General features: G+C 36.5%; 2 pseudogenes; both read left to right on the forward strand.

Annotated features, from left to right (window-relative positions):
• The first annotated feature begins 1,477 nt into the window (after positions 1–1,477).
• Positions 1,478–17,050, forward strand: LOC142631778 (putative phospholipid-transporting ATPase 9; annotated as a pseudogene).
• Positions 17,051–17,318: 268 nt separating this feature from the next.
• Positions 17,319–20,966, forward strand: part of LOC142632723 (putative phospholipid-transporting ATPase 9) — a 29,173-nt pseudogene continuing 25,525 nt past the window's right edge.

Consider the following 20,966-nt stretch of genomic DNA (forward strand, 5'->3'; position numbering starts at 1 on the left):
AAACAATAAGCGGTGGATGTGATAGCTTAAAAAAGGTTAGTGGTAGAAGAAAGAAGCTTCATTTCCACACTATCCATGCCTTCACTTATGGTGACAATGATGTTAGAAGTACAAAATATAAGCTTTCAACGTTGTTTCCCAAATCATTGTTCAACCAATTTAGTCGTGTTTCTAATATATTTTTCCTTTACCTCTGTCTCATTCAAAATTGTATCAATACTATGTATATATATTGCAAATTCATTATGTACGTTTTTAGATCCCTTAAAACACAACCAGATTAACCTAATTATTTAGCCAAGTGATTAACTTAAGTAAATTATTCAGAACACATATAAATCATATCATTGTAAAGTGCAGAAAATAAAGAACACAACAATATGATAACCCAAGAAAACCAAACCGGTAAAAAACTTGGGGAGCATTTAACCTAGTTATTCTCAAGGTAAACTGAATCCACTATGAAAGAATTGAAGTTTACACAACAGCGACTTAGACCACTAACATCCTATTACTACCTCGAGTAGGAAACTTACTACCACGACCACGTGACAGCTCTGAGTCCACGGACTACTTCCTTCTTGGATTCCCAGGAAGTACAAGCACTCCCACTTGTATAGCTTTAAACTCTTGAATCTGCAACTGAATTGATCACCAAGCTCTTGACATCAATCTAGATCTTGATAACCTTAAGTGTATGTGAAGGGAAACACATCTAGATCTCACAAAAGATTGACACACACAACATAAAGAGCAACATTAAAATGTGGCTAGGGTTTTCCCTTTTATACCTAGGGCAAAACATAAAACCTTACACGTAAAACAGGCTTGGGCTGAGTTGGAAAATTCTGCAGAAAAACAATCTGCACGAGCTTCCATCGATCGAGTCTAATTTTTGATCGATTGAGCCAAGCAAATTTACACAGTAAATCCTGCAGAATACTCGATTCCAACTTTACAACTTAAACATACTTTGAGCAAGTCTAAAACAAGACTAAACGTTTTGATCATGGTTTGCCAACATTACAAATTGAAGTTCTAATACATTAAAATCTAAAGTCTTAGAACCCAACACATTTATATGTAACGTAACACGTTTTTCCACTCATATTTATTTATTCTCATGGATAAACCTTCCCGTATCATTTTTTAGTTTCACTCGGTTTCTGCCGTGTAGATTCTTTGAATGAAATATAGGAGCAGACCCAGCATGTGAAAGCCAATTATAATGCGTTTTTTATTAGTTGTTTCCACTTTCCGTGAGTTTTGGGTTCTCTTATTCCTCATTGCTTATGTTGACCAAACTCTTCTTGGAGTAGTTACCAAATTTGGAATAGTTTATAGAGTTCAAATTTCACTTCTCTTTAATTTTTAAAGATAGTTAGTTAAGTTGGTTTTAGCTGGGGAAACCTGTATCTGTTTCCTTGTAGCTATAAAAGTCATAAGCTTGGATGGTAGTCAGTTCTATAATAAAAACTGAGACACACTTTGGCTCAAGAAAAAAGAAGAAGAAAAAATAACCCTTCATATAACATTCTTTTTGGATTGGTTCATTACCTTATTTCAATATTATTTTTTTAAAGTTTGTCATTGTTTTGAGCCTAAATTTCGAGGGTGCAGAACTTGTTATTAGTACTTGGGAATCAAGTTTAAAAAGTTTGTTGGTGGATAAGCTTCCTTAGAAAGGTGAATTCCCAGAAATTATTTGCTCTATAGGTTCACAATTGTTCTATGGTGTGGGATTAGAAGTCTTTAAACACTTAGGGGTGGAGGTGATAGCATAGAAAATGGCTGGTGGTATAAGAAAGAAGCTGCATTTACACAGATTCCATCCCTTCAGATCTGGAAAAGAATCAATTCAACCTGAACACTCACTGATTGGAGGACCCGGCTTCTCAAGGGTAGTATATTGCAACAATACCGAAAGTCAAAAGGTCCTAACTTATGGCAACAATTATGTCAGAAGTACAAAATATACACTTGCATCGTTCTTTCCCAAATCATTGTTTGAGCAGTTCAGGCGGGCTGCCAACATATATTTCCTTATTACTGCAATTTTGACTTTCACGCCGCTGTCTCCTTCTTCACCAGTAGGTACTGTTCTTCCTATTGCTCTGGTGATCCTAGCTGAAATGGTCAAGGAGGCTATAGAAGATTGGAGGCGGAAAATGCAGGTTAGTTTGTAATTATATACATTGCTTTAATTTTACTTTCTTGCTTTTAAGTTTAATATTTTCCTTAACTTACAGAATAAGTTATATATGGTAATGAACAAATGTCAACGGAGCTTTGTAATCCCATCTCAAATTTGTCACTGAAACAATTAAATAACTTTAGAATATATTGAGAAAACGGGAAATATGATACCATCAAGATAGTTAACTACAGCAAATAAAGGCATTGTTGGAATATGTTTTCTTTGCCCTTCCCCTATAGCATATTCTTCATAGAAAAAGCTTCAACTTAGTTTTCACTTTAGTAATGGTTTAGTTGTCTTGATGGTTGGAAAATTGGAGCTCGAGGAGGTTCAATTAGCTTGTCTGTGTTCAAATGCAGTGACTTGATCTGTCATAGAGAAATGCATTTAATTCCATTTTTTTAAATAAATTTACTACCTGTATCTTCAACAGAAAAACTTTGATTTTTTAGAGTTGGCCAATTTAAATATTTAAGTACTTGGTTTCATTTTTAGATCCTCCAATTTTAAACAAGGTGGACGTCTAAAGTGAAAATAGCTCACTTCTTACTAGATGTTATTCTCCCACCCTTGGCTCGGCTTGATTCCTGTTTTTACAGTAAGCTATCAGAAACATGGACAAAGCCATCATTGGACTAGGGGGGCAATTCTTCCCCCCCCCATTTGAAAAAAAAAAAAAAATTATATGTATGTTGTGCATTCCAAAATAAAGCTGCTGGGCCTAAGCGGAGTTTGGGTTCACAATCTATTTGTATGGTGGGCTTTTGGATTTCCTACCACAGGTGGCGCTATGCTCGGCTGCCTCGTTTCATGAGTCTCCCCTCTTTTCTCACTAACACTCCCCTTTCTTCCTTGAGGATGATCAATATTACTTTCTCTAATCTTTCCACTATGGAATTGCCAACCCCCCAACTGAGTTCCCCTTGCCTATTTATAACGAAGGTAAGTGGAGTGATCATCATCAGTCCCCTGGTGGGTGCAATGTGAGGTCCAATACCTTCTCCCCTAGGTGGAGGTTTAATGGTGAGTGAGGAAGGTGGCAGTGACATTGGAACTGGTTCCACCGCTGGATTTGATGCTCGGCAGGGGCGTTCCCTTGGCAATGGAAGGGAGGTCCAATACCGTTTCGCCTAAGTGGATGTTTGGTGACGGGAGGGAGAAAACGATAGTGGCGTTGAATCTAGCCCCGCCAGTAAGTTCTGTGCTCGGCAGGGGCACGCCACAGGCTGCTTCGAGCACTCCGAGCTCAAACCCCTCGGACGGCATGTGCGTTACCATGTGTGATCAGTGCGAGGCTCTTACACGAGTTAGTCTTCATGGGCCTCAGGGCGATTGGGCTTGACGGGGGGTGAGGCCCGTACATATGTGTATTAATTTTAGCAATTTTGTTCTATAATTACATTTTGTTTTCCGTAAACAATATTATTGGTATTTTTAAGAGTAATACCATACTCACAAACTTTTTTACAACATTTTTACAAACTATTTTGGTAGCAAATTCTTATTGGTTCGCATATAGGCCTACTATTTACATCATTTTTTTACTTACTAGTAACCACTTATCATATCAGTAATTTATAATAAAAAAAAAGTTTGTAACTTTAGCATTTTCCTCAAGCCAAAAAAAAAAAAGCTCAACAACAAAAATTACCAATTATAAAAATAAAAAAAAATTAAGCTCAATTAACCAATTTTATCCAAAATAAATAACCCTGCCCTTTAACAAATTCTAAACAAAAATAATTTTGTTCTTACTCATACAAAAAAAAAAAATTTCAGCATAAGTAGTAGCTAAGGCAAGGTTGAAACTGCTGCATACAACCAATAGTAAAGCTACCCTTAACTCAATGTTCTGGCTTTGTTCTGATAGAAACAAATGGAGAGGGTAAAATATAAATATTCACGCGCACACACATATCTTACGTATTAAGAACTTAAAAACTTCATCTATACTAAAGGATATAAAGTTGGCATTATAGATACATATTTATGCATCCACCTTTTTTAATCCTATTACCGACAATATTATTTTTTGTGATCTCTGTATCCTAGGTCCATGATCTTGTCCTTATTATTGTTATCAGGATATTGAGGTGAACAATAGAAAGGTAAAAGTGCATCGTGGTGAAGGTGTATTCGATAATGTTAAATGGATGAGTTTGCAAGTTGGAGATATAGTGAGGGTGGAAAAGGATGAATTTTTTCCAGCTGATCTCATCCTGCTTTCTTCAAGTTATGAGGAAGCAATTTGCTATGTTGAGACCATGAACCTAGATGGAGAAACCAATTTAAAACTAAAACAAGCAGTGGATGCAACTTCAAAGTTGCACGAAGACTCAGACTTTCAAAATTTCAAGACTGAAATAAAAAGTGAGGACCCAAATGCAAATTTGTACTCTTATATAGGCAGTTTGCAGCTTGAAGAACAACAGTACCCACTTACACCTCAGCAGCTTCTGCTTAGGGAATCAAAACTAAGAAACACGGATTTTATTTATGGGGTGGTAATATTTACAGGTCATGACACAAAAGTAATGCAAAATTCAACAGCTCCTCCTTCCAAAAGAAGCAAAATTGAGAGAAGAGTGGATAAGATTGTTTACTTGTTGTTTTCTATCCTTGTGTTGATATCTTTTATTGGGTCAATTTTCTTTGGAATTTCAACTAGGGAGGACTTGGAAAATGGAACAATGAAAAGATGGTACCTTAGACCAGATGACACTACAATATACTATGATCCAAACAGAGCACCAGTTGCAGCAATTTTGAACTTTCTGACTTTCCTTATGTTGTATAGTTATTTTATTCCCATTGCCTTGTATATTACACTAGAAATAGTTAAGCTTATTCAATGTACTTTCATAAATCAAGATCTGCACATGTATTATGAAGAAGCCGACAAGCCAGCACGAACCCGTACCTCAAATTTGAATGAAGAACTGGGCCAAGTTGACACTATACTTTCTGATAAGACAGGAACTTTGACTTGCAACTCGATGGAGTTTATTAAGTGTTCAATGGCAGGGACTGCCTATGGGCGTGGAGTGACAGAAGTTGAGAGAGCTCTGGCTAGTAGAGAAGGGTTGCCTTCAGCTAAAGAGGTGACAAATGGGGAGGGCCAGGTTGAGAATTCCACCAAAGCAGCCATTAAAGGATTTAACTTTTTTGATGAAAGAATCACACATGGTAATTGGGTTAATGAGCCTCATGCAGATGTAATCCAGAAATTTCTGCTGTTACTGGCCATTTGCCATACTGCAGTACCTGAAGTTGATGAAGAAACAGGAAGAATTTCTTATGAAGCTGAATCACCAGATGAGGCAGCTTTTGTGATTGCAGCCAGAGAACTGGGGTTTGAATTTTATGAGAGGACTCAATCAAGCATCTTACTGCATGAATTAGATCCCGTCTCTGGCTGGAAAGTTCAAAGGTTAGTGTCTTGTACTTAGATCCTCTAGCTTTTACATTTTCTGCTGTAAAAAATCCTGTACTTCGCTACAGATAACATTGCAGTTCACTCATAGCATGGTGATATTTTTGAGCTCTTCTGCTCAAGGTAATAATGTAAGTTTTTGAGAGATATATGGCTGAAGTCACATATTTTCAATTTACAGATCTTATAAACTTTTCAATATCTTGGAGTTTAGTAGCTCAAGAAAGCGGATGTCTGTGATTGTAAGAAACATGGAGGGAAAGCTGCTACTACTTTGTAAAGGTGCTGACAGGTTTGTAAAACAAAACATCACTTGAAAACTTGTTAGATTACCCCAGTAAGTAATATTTTCACACAAACTCTGTGACAAAATGTTGTTAATCCTGCAGTAGCCTGCAAGAGGTTGGTCAGCACAGTGATTCTTGTATTTATGTTGTGCCATTCTAACTTAGAGAACGTGTTTTTATCTTTTTGATAATAGTATAGATGGTTCACTATAACAACCCCAACCCCCCCTCTTCCCTTTCAAAACAAAAAGAATTCAAATTATAACATGCATTTCCTGACATAAATAGGGGAATGCAATCACATTTCAGCTTCACTTGTCTACACAGTTGAGTGCTATAATTTCTGCTCTTAAATAATCTAAACATTGTGCGTGGCTGATTTCCTTTTTCACTTGTTTCCTTGTTAAAAAATTTATTTGAACTTCAATTCTTTAAATAGTTTTTAATTTATTCCTGAGCAGTGTCATGTTTGAAAGACTTACAAAGAATGGAGGAGAGTTTGAGGAGCAGACTCAGGAGCATATTAATGACTATGCCAATGCTGGTTTGAGGACCTTGGTGCTTGCATATTGTGAACTAGATGAGGAGGAATATAATAAGTTTAATGAAGAATTTACTGAGGCCAAGAACTCTGTGAGTGCTGATCATGAGGAGATGATGGAGGAAGTGGCAGAAAAGATTGAGAAGGATTTGATTCTTCTTGGTGCTACTGCAGTTGAAGACAAACTTCAGAATGGGGTAAGTTTAATGCATTAAAGCAATGAGACTTTTGAAAATGGTCGAATGAAATTAAATTATTTATGAAATTTTGTAGGAAATTATTCATTTGTGATGTAATAATGGAAAATCTTGTAAATAAGGCTTAGTTGGGTTTGCTTGAGGCTTAGTCAAATGCTTATCAATATTTCTATGCTGAACAAAATGAGTTTGAATGCCGTATACAAAGGATTGTGAAATTAGATCTAATATTCATTTCTTTGTGCTGGATAGGTTCCTGAATGTATTGACAAGCTTGCACAGGCAGGAATCAAAATATGGGTTTTGATTGGAGATAAAATGGAGACAGCAATCAATATTGGGTATGATTAGTGGTTGGCTCCAGGAATCATTAGATATTGACCCCAACAAACAAAGATTTCTAACTTTTAATTAATTTTTATTTATCATTTATCTTTTATCTTTCAGCTTTGCCTGTTGTTTGCTTAGACAAGGAATGAAGCAAATAGTAATCAGCTCAGAGACACCAAAAATCAAAGAACTGGAGAAAGTAGGGGACAATTCTGCTGTAGCAGTGGTAAACCCTAACTTTATATGGTGTTATGCCTTTTTTTTTCTTTTTTCTTTTACTTTTTTGTGTTAATTAGAGGTAAATACTTTCCATTTTCAACCACAAGAATAGCACAATCTATAGATTAGTTTTGAGGACGAAGTGTAGTAAACTCTGCTTTTCTAGGTGTGGTGCTTGTTTCCAAGAAAACCTGTTTCTTATAAGTAGTTCTTATTGTATAAAATCTCCAAAAACATAATGATTTCTGATGTAAAGCATGTACAGAAACTATAAATAAAAAGGTAGGTCCAACGAGTTGACAACATTTCAGTGCTAGTTTTTGATTGATATCCTTCTGTATTCTAATAAAACATTGAAGAAACACAATGAAACTTGGAATATTATGACAATTTGAAGTTTCGGTAGTTATTTTAAGATCTTAAGTTCCTTTTCTTACCAAGTCTGAATTATCAAATAGCTTACTTATTGTCCTAGCACTGGGGAAAAAAAGAAGAAGAAAAAGAGAGGATCTAATAATCTTTTTTGACACTATATCCAAGTTCATCAGCCAATTTAGTTCAACTTTATAGTATGTACTCATATCATATTGTCGGACTGTTCCTACTCCTAACTGCTGGTGGAGCCACTCCTTTTCTTTCTTTCCACTACTTTTCAAACTTGTCTTCTAGTTGATGAGAGAGATCCTTCCTAGCTGAATTAATTGTGTTGTAGAGATGCCAACAACTTTTCCATTCAACACATGTAATTGGGACACCCCTAAGTTGGTACTTATTTGAAATTGATACAGAATGTTTAGAAACAGCTGCTGTGACACATGATATGCAATGCCAGTTATGTAATGCTGAAAATGGAGTATTACACAACCAATGATAAAAAAGAATTCTAACTAAATAGTTGAGCTTTTTCTTTTTCTTGATAAGTCTTCATAGTTGACAACCATAGCAAATTCATGTTCATTTGTAAGTGAATTTAATATCAGGGTCTTACTTGTAATTTTTGAGCTTGATGGAATCTTTCTTATTTTAGGCATTTAAGGCAAATGTCCTCCAACAGATTCTGGAGGCAAAAGAATCACTTACCTCATTAAGCAAAAGCTCAGAGGCATTGGCTTTGATCATTGATGGGAAGTCACTTGGTTGTGCCTTGGAGGATGATGTCAAGGGCATGTTTTTAGAGCTTGCCCTTGGCTGTGCATCTGTTATTTGCTGTCGTTGTTCCCCCAAACAAAAAGCCCTTGTAAGATTTTCCTTCTTTTTCTATGTTCTTTATATTATCAGTTTAGGTGTGTGTGTGAATCAATGTATTTTACTTCTTTTTAACCTTTTTTATGTTTAGCACAAAGCTTTATATCTAATCCTGAGTCATAATTTCATTCCCATAAGTCATAGGCTGCCAAACGTGCTTAATTTTTAAATTTTCCCTATTTTAATCAATTGAAGTTGATAATGAAAATATTTTTCTATCAATCCAATCCAAAGGACTCTATTTCTTATTCTGCAGGTTAAGAATAGAAATATATACGCAAAATCATCCAAACTTTTTAGGTTTCTAGCAGTTAAAGAAACTTTTAGCCTGAAAATAGGTGTTACTTGATAATGGAACACCCTTTCCAAATAACGTTATTGTGCAAATGATTTCGTTAGTTGGCCGGTTTTGAAAGTATGTGGGAAACTAACATCTCGAGTTTTAGAAACTCGAGATTTAATTAAAACTCGAGTTTTTAAAACTCGAGTTGTCGTGTTTGTTCTTCGATTACGTGGACAAAGTTTCCACCTGGAGGAATTTAGCCACGTAGAAATCGAGTTTATAAGACTCGAAATATGTATTAAAAATCGAGATTTTAAAACTCGAGTTATTGGGTTTGTCGGAATTTAGCCACGTAGAAATCGAGTTTATAAGACTCGAAATCCACACAATATTCCCCCACTTTACCTTTCAAACGCCTAACTAAAACACTCTCAATCTCTCAACTCTCAGTACTCTCAATCTCTCAACTCTCAGTACTCTCAATCTCTCAACTCTCAGTCTCTCAAACGCTCTCTCTCATCTGTCAAACACTTTCAAACACCGAAACCAGTCACTTTCAAACGCTCTCTCTCCTCTTTCAGAACCCTCTCTCTCTCGCTTCTTAGCTGCTGCTACACCGACTGCCGGTCCGCCGTAACACCGCCGGAAAGCCTCTCTCCCTTCTCTCCATTTCCTTTCATCTTTCTTTTCTTTGCTCCATCTTTATATTTAAATAGCCAAACCGAATATCCATTAACATACATTTTTTTGAAAAACATTCAGTTTTTGTGTTTCTTTCAATAATTGTACTTCAGTAACTTTGAATTTCTAGCTTATCCATCGCTCTTAGCGTGTAATTTCTTTGAAAAAGTGTGTGTGTGTGTTTTTTTTAGATTATGTATGAAGAAACTAAAGTTTTGATCTTCAGTACCAATTCTGGGTTGTGAAAATTTGTGGGGGGCAATTAATGTGGGTAATGGGTTTGTGATATTGTTTATCAAAGTGGGGTTTTGTGGGCATAGATGGATTGGGATTTATATTTGAAGTAATAGGTGTGAGAAATTAGGTCTAGTTTTAAGAGGCCCCGCAATTTTTTTGAAGTCATTGTTTGTAGTTTTTGGTTGAAGATTCTATATCCTTAAAAGAAATACCTTAGTGAGATAAATTTTGGGTTTTTGAGTATCTTAGTTTTGCAGGGAAGTGTAGTAGCAATATTCATACTTGCTATGTAGGTCATTGGTTTGGGGACAGAACTAGTTCATTAGCTAATGAAAAAGTAAATGTAAAAAATTGGTTAGAATTAGATTGTTCTTTGAAACTTTAGTTTCAGCCATCAAATAATCATGGCTTAAAGATTCACTTGGACAAATCACTTTAATGTCAAGCTTTATTTGATATGAAGCAGTTTCACTACGCACCATGTGGTCTCACTCCACATTACTACCCAAGTAGGTTGATATAAGTAGTAAGCAGATTTATTGCTTCCCTAAAAAAAAATTTCTTGTCGGTACGGGAAATTTGTTTTGCCATGTCTATTAGTAGATAGATTCACTCATTAGCATCACTTTGACACTCCTGAGAATTTCGGTTAGTGTTTTGTTTCTCTTTCTTTTTAGTAACTAGACTGAGTGATATACACTACATGTGCACCTTATGACCATCTGTCCTCCTACCGTCCCCATTTCCCTTAGTAAGTATGAGAAGCTTATTATGTAGAATTTGATGGTGGTCTGATTTGTTTGGAAAATGGGTCATGAACTGACAATATTTACATACTGTTAAAATACTATTTTACTTGGAATGCCTTTTATTAAAAATGTTTTCGTGGATAGAAAGTGTTTTTTGGTCGGCCCTAGACAAGCTTCTGCTTAAGATCAAAATTTTCCACCTAATTATCATTCTTTGGACACCCTCTTCAAATAACTTATTACCATTAGAATTCAATCACTTGAAGCATCTTAGTATCTTTTTAATTATTGTAGGAGGCATCAAATAATGTTACCTTAGAGTTATTTATGAAGACTTAATTCTGTGGAATATTGTTGCACTCTTTGCAGTATGGAGCCCGGGATCGATGAGGAGCCGAGAGATTGTGCGCCTGGTCAGAAGATCCTTCATTGTTGACGTGACAACGAAATCATCGATCGAGGGACATTTGGAATGGCGAGGTGAAATATCTAGTTTTAACAACTTGCTTTAATTTTTACGTTGTCTTTGACTTTTAGCAAGTTCTTTGAAAGTTGTATATCTAATTCTAACGACCGCTATAATTTTTATCCATTTTACGAGGACTCGGGCTCACTTACATGCCGTGGTCGCGCTAAGGAGATGGCAAAGATAACGATACAAGATAATCGGGTGATTGATATTATCAAGTTGGTGGGGTTAGAAGGATTGTTTAGGGTCCCTTCCGTAGAGATAGATCATTGCCTAATATCGGCCCTAGTTGAGCGATGGCGGCCGGAGACTCATACGTTCCATCTTCCACATGGTGAGATGTCAATCACCCTAGAAGATGTGGAGGTCATTTTTGGACTTCCTATAGACGGTGAGGTCTTGGTTGGGCCGACTACCGTGGTGGATGGGAATTGGAGGCAACCTGTGCGTGGAGTTGCTTGGTTTTGGCGTTCGGAGAATGACAACAAAACTTTGGTGGGGCAAAGAATTCTCATTAGTCGCCTTGTTGGGCGCATTGCGAGCCACTGTCTCATGATGCAACGGAGGAGCAAGTACATCGGTATGCCGGTGCTATATTTTAGCGCTACTAGGGGATAAGATTTTCATGGACAAGTTGGGAGATAAAGGTGCATCCGATGTTCTTGGAGTTCTGCGGAACCTTCATGATCCGCCAAAGTATAGTTGGGGTAGTGGTTGCCTGGCATGGTTGTATAGGGAGTTGTGCCGGGCAAGTGATAAAGAGGCATCGCGAGATTGGTGGGGCGTTGCAATTGGTCCGGTATTTGGGCATGGGCGAGGTTGCCATTCTTGTGCCCGAGGATAGAGCCTCCACCTGGATGCGATTATGGCCCATGGCCAAAAGCTCCACTTGCATTTAAGTAAGTATTTTCCTGATATTTAGTGTGTTATGCAATGTACTATTCTTAGTAAGTAAGTGGTAATATCTTATGTTATTGGATCGTAACTGTAGGTGGGTGCGGGTGCCAAGCCCGAAGAGTAGGCCATCTGGCACGGCGTTGATCCATTATCGTGAGCAATTAGTTAGAATGCACCGGACCGGTAATAATATACAAAATTTCTGTGGAAGTTATGTTAATTTTCCTTAAGAATATGTTGAAATCATTGCTTTAACATATCTTCTATTTTAATTTTTGTTTTTCCCTTTATCTATGTATTCTCCTTTGTTTCACATTTTAAGATGTTATGATAATTGTATTTTGTTTCTACTGTAGATTATATGGCAGCCATATGAGGCAGACTTCGGCCACCTTCGACTTCGTCGCAGGAGGGATACGTGGACGGCAAGGGTGCCACCGGTGTGTTTTTGCATAGTAGAGACACACCACCCGGATCGTGTCCTTCGACGAGTTTGGGTTGGCGCAAGAGCGGCCCGACCATGTTATGTACGATGATAGAGCGCATAGAATAGACTTACGTGGGAAGGTGGAAAAGAATTGGAGGGAGGAGCATGGACCGTATATCCTTACATGGGATACGAGACAACAACGAGTTTGCCATGCACCTCCTCGGATCGGGTGAGATGCCTCGCAATCATGATTATTACCGGCCGGTACGGTTCGGTCACTCGAAAGTATGTCGACCGCAACGGCGCTAAATTAGATATAATGGTAATGTGTTAGATTAGATTTTATTGCATACTTTTTTTTTTCTTAAGTACATGTAGGAACGTAGAATCAATTGATTTCTTTTTTCAAAGAAATCGGTTTGATCGTGACCTCCAATTAAAAAGACTTTCTATTACATATAGTATTCTAATAACACTTTTTGTTCTTAGTTGAGTATTTGAGTAGATCAAATCTGATTGTACTGGTTCTTTCTCCGTTTTAGATTGAAAGCCATTTAGCATCGTTGGAGATGCTTCTGGGCAGGCAGCCGAGCACACAACCATGTCCGACGTGTCCTAAATAATGTGGTTGGGCTTGGTGGTGGTCTTGCAGCAAATGGGCAGGCAAACAATGGGCATGAGACTGAGTCAACAGCTACTGCAACCCCAAGCACAAACCCAGCACCCCGAAGTACATCGACCCGTGGTTTTCATACCCGGCCCCTCAAATGGCAATCCCTTGTTCGCATTGGGATTCTTAAGCGGACCACCATGGTATATGATTATAACAATATCAGGCATTGTGAACCTGTTCAAGTCAAGTCCTATGTTAGTTAAATCACATAGTCGTAAAGTGAGGGAAAAAAGTAATGCAATCTTACCAATGAACATATTCAAGCCAGGTTATAGAGTGCCCATTAATATCTAAAGGCCAAGACGTAAACCTTTTAATCCTAGTGGATGGAGAGACGGAATTATCTATTACTCCATTGTGTGGTGACCTATAATGCCTAAAAGGGTTCTGAAAGAACTAGGTGGGTAGAGGAGCATGATTACATACCCATTCACTACATTCATTCACTACCCATTTCATACCCAAACCAATGATAAATAAAGTCAAAAAAACTTGAAAGATCATGATAAAAATAAAAGCCTAGAAATGATGAATAAAATTTTGATAATTACATACCCATTCCCATTCATTACATTCTTTCACTACCCATTTCATACCCAAACAAATGATAAATAAAGTCAAAGAAATTTGTAAGATCATGATAAAAATAAAAACCTAGAAATGATGAATAAAATTTTGATAATCACATACCCATTCCCATTCATTACATTCATTCACTACCCATTTCATACCCAAACCAATGATAAATAAAGTCAAAGAAATTTGTAAGATCATGATAAAAATAAAAACCTAGAAATGATGAATAAAATTTTGATAACAAAAACTATACAAATAAATACTCAAAAAATTAACATTAACAAAACAAAGTTCTATAATTCACAATATTGATAAATTAACTAAGTTATGTTAACTATCTACAAAATAAATGGTAAAACTCTTTAACCCACACCCATAGACAACATACCCAACTACAATGACAATCAAATTATGCAAACCCTTACCTTAGATATGAATTTACTGAGAGGGAAGAGCAGTGAGAGTGGACAATGTGGTTTTGTGAGAGTGAGTGGTGTGAGAGAGTTATGGTGTGAGAGAGTTATGGGTGAGTGAGAGTTAGTGAGGGTAAGTGACTGAGAGTTAGTGAGGCTAAGAGCTTTGTTTTAGGTTTTCTCTGTGTGTTACTGAGGGTGTGAGTTTCTGTGAGAGTTAATGCCACGGGTTGAGTTTTAAATAAACATGCCCAGAGGAAATCGAGTCTATAAGACTCGAGTTACTATCATAAAACTCGAGTCTCTAAGACTCGAGTTCCATGCATATCAAAACATAATTTAAAAATAAGATATAGTAAAACTCGAGTTTATAAAACTCGAGTTTTATCGGAAGTAAAACGAGTTTTAGAAACTCGAGATCCAGGTGGCATTTTGTCCACCTCAGCAAGCCCAAAGCGAGCATAAAGCGAGTTTTTGAGACTCGATTTATTATGTGAATCTCGAGTTTCAAAAACTCGAGTTGTTATTTTCCTTTATAGTTTCAAACAATGCCTAACTTACTATATTCATGCCATCCACACTGCTAATCTGCACATTCCCCCCTTGATAATGCAGGTTACAAGACTAGTCAAAATTAGAACAGGTAGGACAACTCTAGCAATTGGTGATGGAGCAAATGATGTTGGAATGCTACAAGAAGCAGATATAGGGATTGGCATTAGTGGTGTTGAGGGAATGCAGGTATTTTCTGAAAGGATTGCTCAAAGATTATATTTTGCATCTATTTTAAATTCCATCTGGAAATTTATTTCAACTTGCATTTTTAGTTGTCCATTTTGACAAATATCTGTTTCCAAATTGCAGGCAGTTATGTCAAGTGACATTGCAATCGCTCAGTTCCGATATTTGGAGCGCTTGCTTCTTGTGCATGGACATTGGTGTTACAGAAGGATCTCAACAATGGTAACATATCCTTTGGAAATGCCAAAGACCAATATGAATTTCACACCCTGTTTTAAATTAATAATATACATAAATGGTAAAAATCTTGAATATTTTGTTCCCAAGAAATTTTTGCTAGAAAATTATTTAAAATTTGCGGATGCCTTGAGTCAGAAGTAAGTGTCTTTTTCCTATTTATCCATTATAAGAAATTAGGTGTGAATGTCTAGAATCCTGAAAATGGTCATTATTAATTGTTAATGGTGAACTCTACACCAACATCAATCCAAACAAGTTTATATAGTTGTTTATAAACTTTGAATCTTAAGAGGCCCGCAAATTTGAATTCATAACCATTATATAAAATATATATATATATATATATATATATATATATATATATATATATATATATATATCCTGTTTCTTACACTATATTGCTCCTAAAAACTACTGTTTTTTCTTTTCTTTTTTATTTTCTTTCAATACCACAGAGAGCCATGACAAAGATTGTTAATTTTATGTTACATAAAAGTAGATTCCACAAACAAACACACTCTTAAACACAAGAATGGGCAAACAAAAAAAAAGCAGTATTTTATACCATAGATAGCCATGACAAAGATTGTTAATTTAATGTTTCTCACACAGAAGTTATATTCCACACACATACGCACACAAGAATGTGTAACCAGGGGGAAAAAATGTTAAGCGTGGATATATTGAAAAGCATGCGACTTCCAACCTCCTTTGTCACTTGCTTTTCTCTTTCTTTTTCGTTTGTGTTCCTAATGTTCTTTGGCACAAAAGCATAATAATAAATTAATGAGCCTTGAGGCAATCTTTGATAGAGACAAACTTGGGAGCTTGACTGTTGATGTTTTGAAGCGAACGATAATATACAATGACATAATCCTTTGCTGTTTGACAGATATGCTACTTCTTTTACAAGAACATTGCATTTGGCTTCACTGTTTTCTTCTTTGCGGCGTACGCATCTTAGGCCAAACTGCCTACAACGATTGGTATATGTCATTCTATAATGTCATCTTCACGTCACTTCCTGTGGCAGCCTTAGGAATTCTTGAGCAGGATGTCTCTGCAGAGCTTTGTCTAAAGGTAAATCCTGTGCTGGGATTCTTTTTCTTTTGTCAATTCAAATTTATAAAAATTTTACTCATTCCTTTTACCAAGCCACATTAATGGAAGTTTCAAAAACATTTCAGCATTCAAAACCTAATAGTAAACAACATTGGGCTAACTTCTCATTTGTAATCTTCACAGTTCCCTCTATTGTACCAAGAAGGCGTACAAAACGTCCTATTTAGCTGGTTTCAATTCCTTGGCTGGGCGTTCAATGGGGTATTGAATGCGATTTTGATCTTCTTCTTTTGCTCCAGTGCAATGGAGCATCCTGCCTTCCGTAAAGGTGGTGAAGTTGCAGAATTGGAAATCCTTGGAACCGTCATGTACACTTGCATTGTATGGGTGGTGAATTGTCAAATTGCACTATCCACCAACTATTTCACTATAAAAAATCATCGCAACATCTGGGGTAGCATTATATCATGGTACATATTTCTCTTGGCATATGGAGCAATGAACCCCAACATATCAACAACAGCCTATAAGGTCTTCATTGAAGCCTGTGCACCAGCCCCTTCTTATTGGCTTCTCACACTGTTTGTGGTAATCACTTCTCTAATCCCATATTTCACTTACAAATCCATCCAACTGTGGTTTTTCCCCATGTATCATCAGATGATACAGTGGATAAGTAAAGATGGGCAATCAGATGACCCTGAGTACTGCCAGATGGTAAGACAGGGATCGTTAAGGCCTACAACAGTAGGATATACAGCCCATTTGGAGGCAACATCCAAACGCTTTCAAGAGATGCATGAACTCCATTTATAGTAGTAGTTTATGAAGGTTCTTAGCAGACATAGTGTAGTTTTGTGACAAGTTTGCATTAAACAGTACAGAAAAATTATTTGATTCATATTGAATTTTCTTTTCCATGTGTAAGAATAATGGTCTATATTGAATTTTCTTTTCCATGTGTAAGAATAATGGTCTAAATTGAATTTTCTTTTCCATGTGTAAGAATAATGGTCTAAATTGGATTTTCTTTTCCATGTGTAAAAATAATGGTCTCTTTGCAGCTTAATGTACTTTCACTATTAGACAGTTGATGTTGAAATCTTAGTTAGGCTTTTTACCTAAGTTGTTACATATTGACTTGTTTTTTTCTCTCTGCCTCCTCCCAATCGGACCAATCCTTTGATATTGAAGTAAATGCATCGACCTCCATTCTTTGAGTTAGAACTTGTAAGTATTAAGGTTATATGTTATTTAATAAATACAAATGGGGCTATAGGTTTTTGTCAAGACCTAGAGGTAACTGTTCATCTCTATAGATAAGACCATTGTCGCATGTTTAATCATTTTCATTGATTGGCATCGGAGCCATAAGATTCAATCTTAAGGTTTCCAAGCCCATAGATGACCTTAGAGGCATGAATCCATTTATTCCAAAATCGTTTAGAGGTAAGTGTTCATATGTCAACTAAATCCATCTGTAGAAACTCATCCCATTTCAATAGACCCTTGGCTGTTTTTAACTCGTTCAATCTCTATATAACCTTCAGCTTATTTTAGGCCATATATCTTGACAATGGTTTCCCAAATTTTACTCAGCACTTCTAGACGCAAGATACAAACAATCCAAAGCAAATTACTCACTATTCGTCCAATCCAAGGACATAACTTAACAGTTGTTCTCATTATGTTATAATCTTAATAGGAAACAATTTGGAGCAATTTAAGGAGCTCGAGAAATTCTTGGGAGAACAGTTCGAAGATAAATACCTTGGGAACCTAAAAAATTTTTGGGCATAGAGGTTGCTTGATTAAAGAAGACAGTATTCTTCTCACAATGAAAAGATTAAATGATATTTTTTTTCTTGAAAATCAAAAGATCAAATGTATAAATGACATAGTTGGTTCTCTAAATCTTAAATTTTTGCAATAATTCAATAATAGTTGGTTTTTCATTGAAAATTTAAAACATGCAATTGAAATTCTTAAAGGCACAGACTTAAAGGATATAGTTTCTTTTCGAGCAAATCCATTCAAGTTTCCAATGGAGTAGAATTTTTCTCCCATTGAATATCATGAATAAACTATTCCAGATCTTTTATCATCCTGTCAACTAGTTGGGAGACTAATCTACTTAACAATTGCTAGGCCAGACTTGTTAAAATGTTCCCTTTTTGACTTTCACATGGAGGGTTATGTGATAGAAAAGCCTAATGGCCATTGCACTATGTTCATGTTGCCATGATTAACTCTGGGAGTGTCATTTTGGTTGGGTTGGCCCTAGTGTAAGATCAAATATAATGCAAGGCTTTCCTTTCTAATGGCATTATTGTTGCACTTAAGTTGTTTGATAAAATGCTTATTTGAGAATTTGTTCAGTTCTAAGACAATTTGATTTGTGTAAAAGAGAAATAAAAGTATTAGGACTTTTATTGGTTTTTTTTTTTTCAGATTCAAAAATAGGGTGAAATTGTTTGCTAGTTAATCTCTTAAATTTTGGTTAATGTACGCATCATTCATTATTATTGAATAAACCATGAAGACTTCTTAGTACATATAATGTAATTCTATCAATGAAGATTGTCAAAGTTCTTCAAATCACTTTTATACATGAAGATCTGCACATGTATTATGAAGAAACTGACAAGCCAGCACGTGTCCATACCTCAAATTTGAACGAAGAACTAGGACAAGTTGACACGATACTTTCTGATAAGACAGGTACTTTGACATGCAACTCAGTGGAATTTGTTAAGTGTTCTATGGCTGGGACTGCGAATGGGCGTGGAGCTACAGAAGTTGAGAGAGCTTGGAGAAAAGGGATCACCTAGGCTCAAGAGGTGACAGACGAAGAGAGCCAGGTTGAGGAATACACTGAAGAAGAATTGACATCCATTAAAGGTTTTAACTTTATAGATGAAAGGATCATGAATGGTAATTGGGTTGATGAACCTCGTGCAGATGTAATCCAGAAATTCCTAAGGTTACTGGCCATCTGCCATACTGCAATACCTGAAGTTGATGAAGAAATGGGAAGAATTTCTTATGAAGCTGAATCACTAGATGAGGCAGCTTTTGTGATTGCAGCAAGAGTACTGGGGTTTGAATTTTGCAAGAGAACTCACAAGCATCTTACTGCGTGAATTAGATCCCATCTCTGGCAGGAAAGTTGAAGGGTAGTCTCTTACACTTAGATATCTTCTTGCTGTTTATATTTTATGTTGTAAATAATCCCGTATTCGTTCCTATGATGACATATCTGATATCTTCTGATGAAGGTAATAGCTCAACTTTTGTGAGGTATATATGGCTTAAAGAGAAACATGTCTAGTACTCATTAAGTTATGCAGAGTACGTTATAAGATCCAATAAACTCTGCTATAAAATCTTGTTAGTCCTGCACTTGCTTGTGAAAGGTTGTTTTACAGAGTGATTCTTTAGCATATGTTGTGCCACTATAATTTGCAGCATGTCTTCTTTTGATTTGATAATAGGTAGATGGTAAACTACAACCCCACTCCCCACCCCCCCCCCCCCCCCCCAACAAAAAAAGCTAAGAGAATACGAGCACGTTTTGATTTCACAACTCTCCACACATTCTTAAATCAATCTGAATATAATATATAATTTTAATCTATTTCCTGAGAAATGGACATGTCCTCTTTTCCAAAAATGCTCGAATTTTTCCAACACTTACCATTAGAGTTATCTTGTGGATGTGAGCCTTTGATAAACCTCAAAATACCTTCAAAAAATCCATAAAAAAGTTTTTAGGTCCTTCTCATCCTTCTAGTGTAAAAGAATATGTCCAAGCTTCTAAGTTTGACCAGTTCAACATTCCAGCTAGTGAAAAAGAAAACTTTATCACCCTTGCCCTTCCTCGTGAGTTTGTAATTCCATGGCAAAAACAAGGATACACTCACCTCCATTTTGGTGCAGTAAGACTGGCACTCACCTTTCATGGCAGAAAAGGACTCCCTATAGCTTCTAGAATTTCTCTTTTTGATTCTAGATTTTTGGAATACCATAATGCAGTTATAGGAACTGTCCAAACCACCCTTAATGCGAGAACAGTCTTTGTCACCATTTTCCCCAATTTTAACATGTCTCTTAAAGACCCTCACCTTTGGGATGCTCTTAAAGTCCAAGTTCAGATCACAGGAGCCTCACAAGTACATGATACTTTTGCAGCCACACTTCATTATCAGCTTGCCTACAGACTCCAAAATCATGCTTTTGACATTGCTATACCAGAGATAGCCCAGTCTAATGATGCTCTTTTAATCCAAGTTGACCCGGGTATGACGCCTATGTGCACATTTGTTCCAAGACAGTTGAATAAAGAGCAGATGACAAAACTCTTTCCAGAATCAGGGATCACAAAATATGAGAATCTTTATCAGGCGGCTCAGCCAATCCAGTCCAACACTCCTTTCTTCATCAAAAAACAAAATGGCGAAGTTGAAGTTAGATTTATGGCAGCCACACCAGAAAAAGAAGAAGTGACAGTCTTTCCTACTCCAATGGCTATGATCCAACTAGTCTCATATGAAGGTCTTCTAGGTCTTCAAATCAAAGCATTTCGAGAAGATGGAAAACCTTGCTATAAAGGAAAATCATCCTCCGGCCATATATGGTGGGATGTTTGTGATTATCCTGATTGTCAAGAAGAAGAAGTCGTTGAAGAAAAGTAGAAAAGACAAAAGAAAAAGTCTTCCCAGCAGCTTCTTAAAGAAATATATGACGCAGGAGATCCAGAAGTTGACCTCCTTGGAGAACCCTCTGGAAAGTTTGATTACTATGTTCTCTATCCCAGATCCAGAAAGCCAAAAACTCCATCCCTTTCTCCATGTAGAGAAAATCATGATCAAAACCAACAAAACTAGAAACCACCACTAATTCCATATTACCAGAAAGTCCTCCTCCAAATACCAAAATGTCAACCCAAGCCTCCCAGTTAAACCTATACACAAAAGATCTTACCTTGTTATATGTTTGACCATGCTTCACCCTTCTATTCACAAAATTTTCCTCCTCTTGAAAGTTTTGATCATCCACAAGTCAAC

This window comes from Castanea sativa, chromosome 4 (genome assembly GCF_040712315.1).
Source record: "Castanea sativa cultivar Marrone di Chiusa Pesio chromosome 4, ASM4071231v1".
NCBI lineage: Eukaryota > Viridiplantae > Streptophyta > Magnoliopsida > Fagales > Fagaceae > Castanea > Castanea sativa.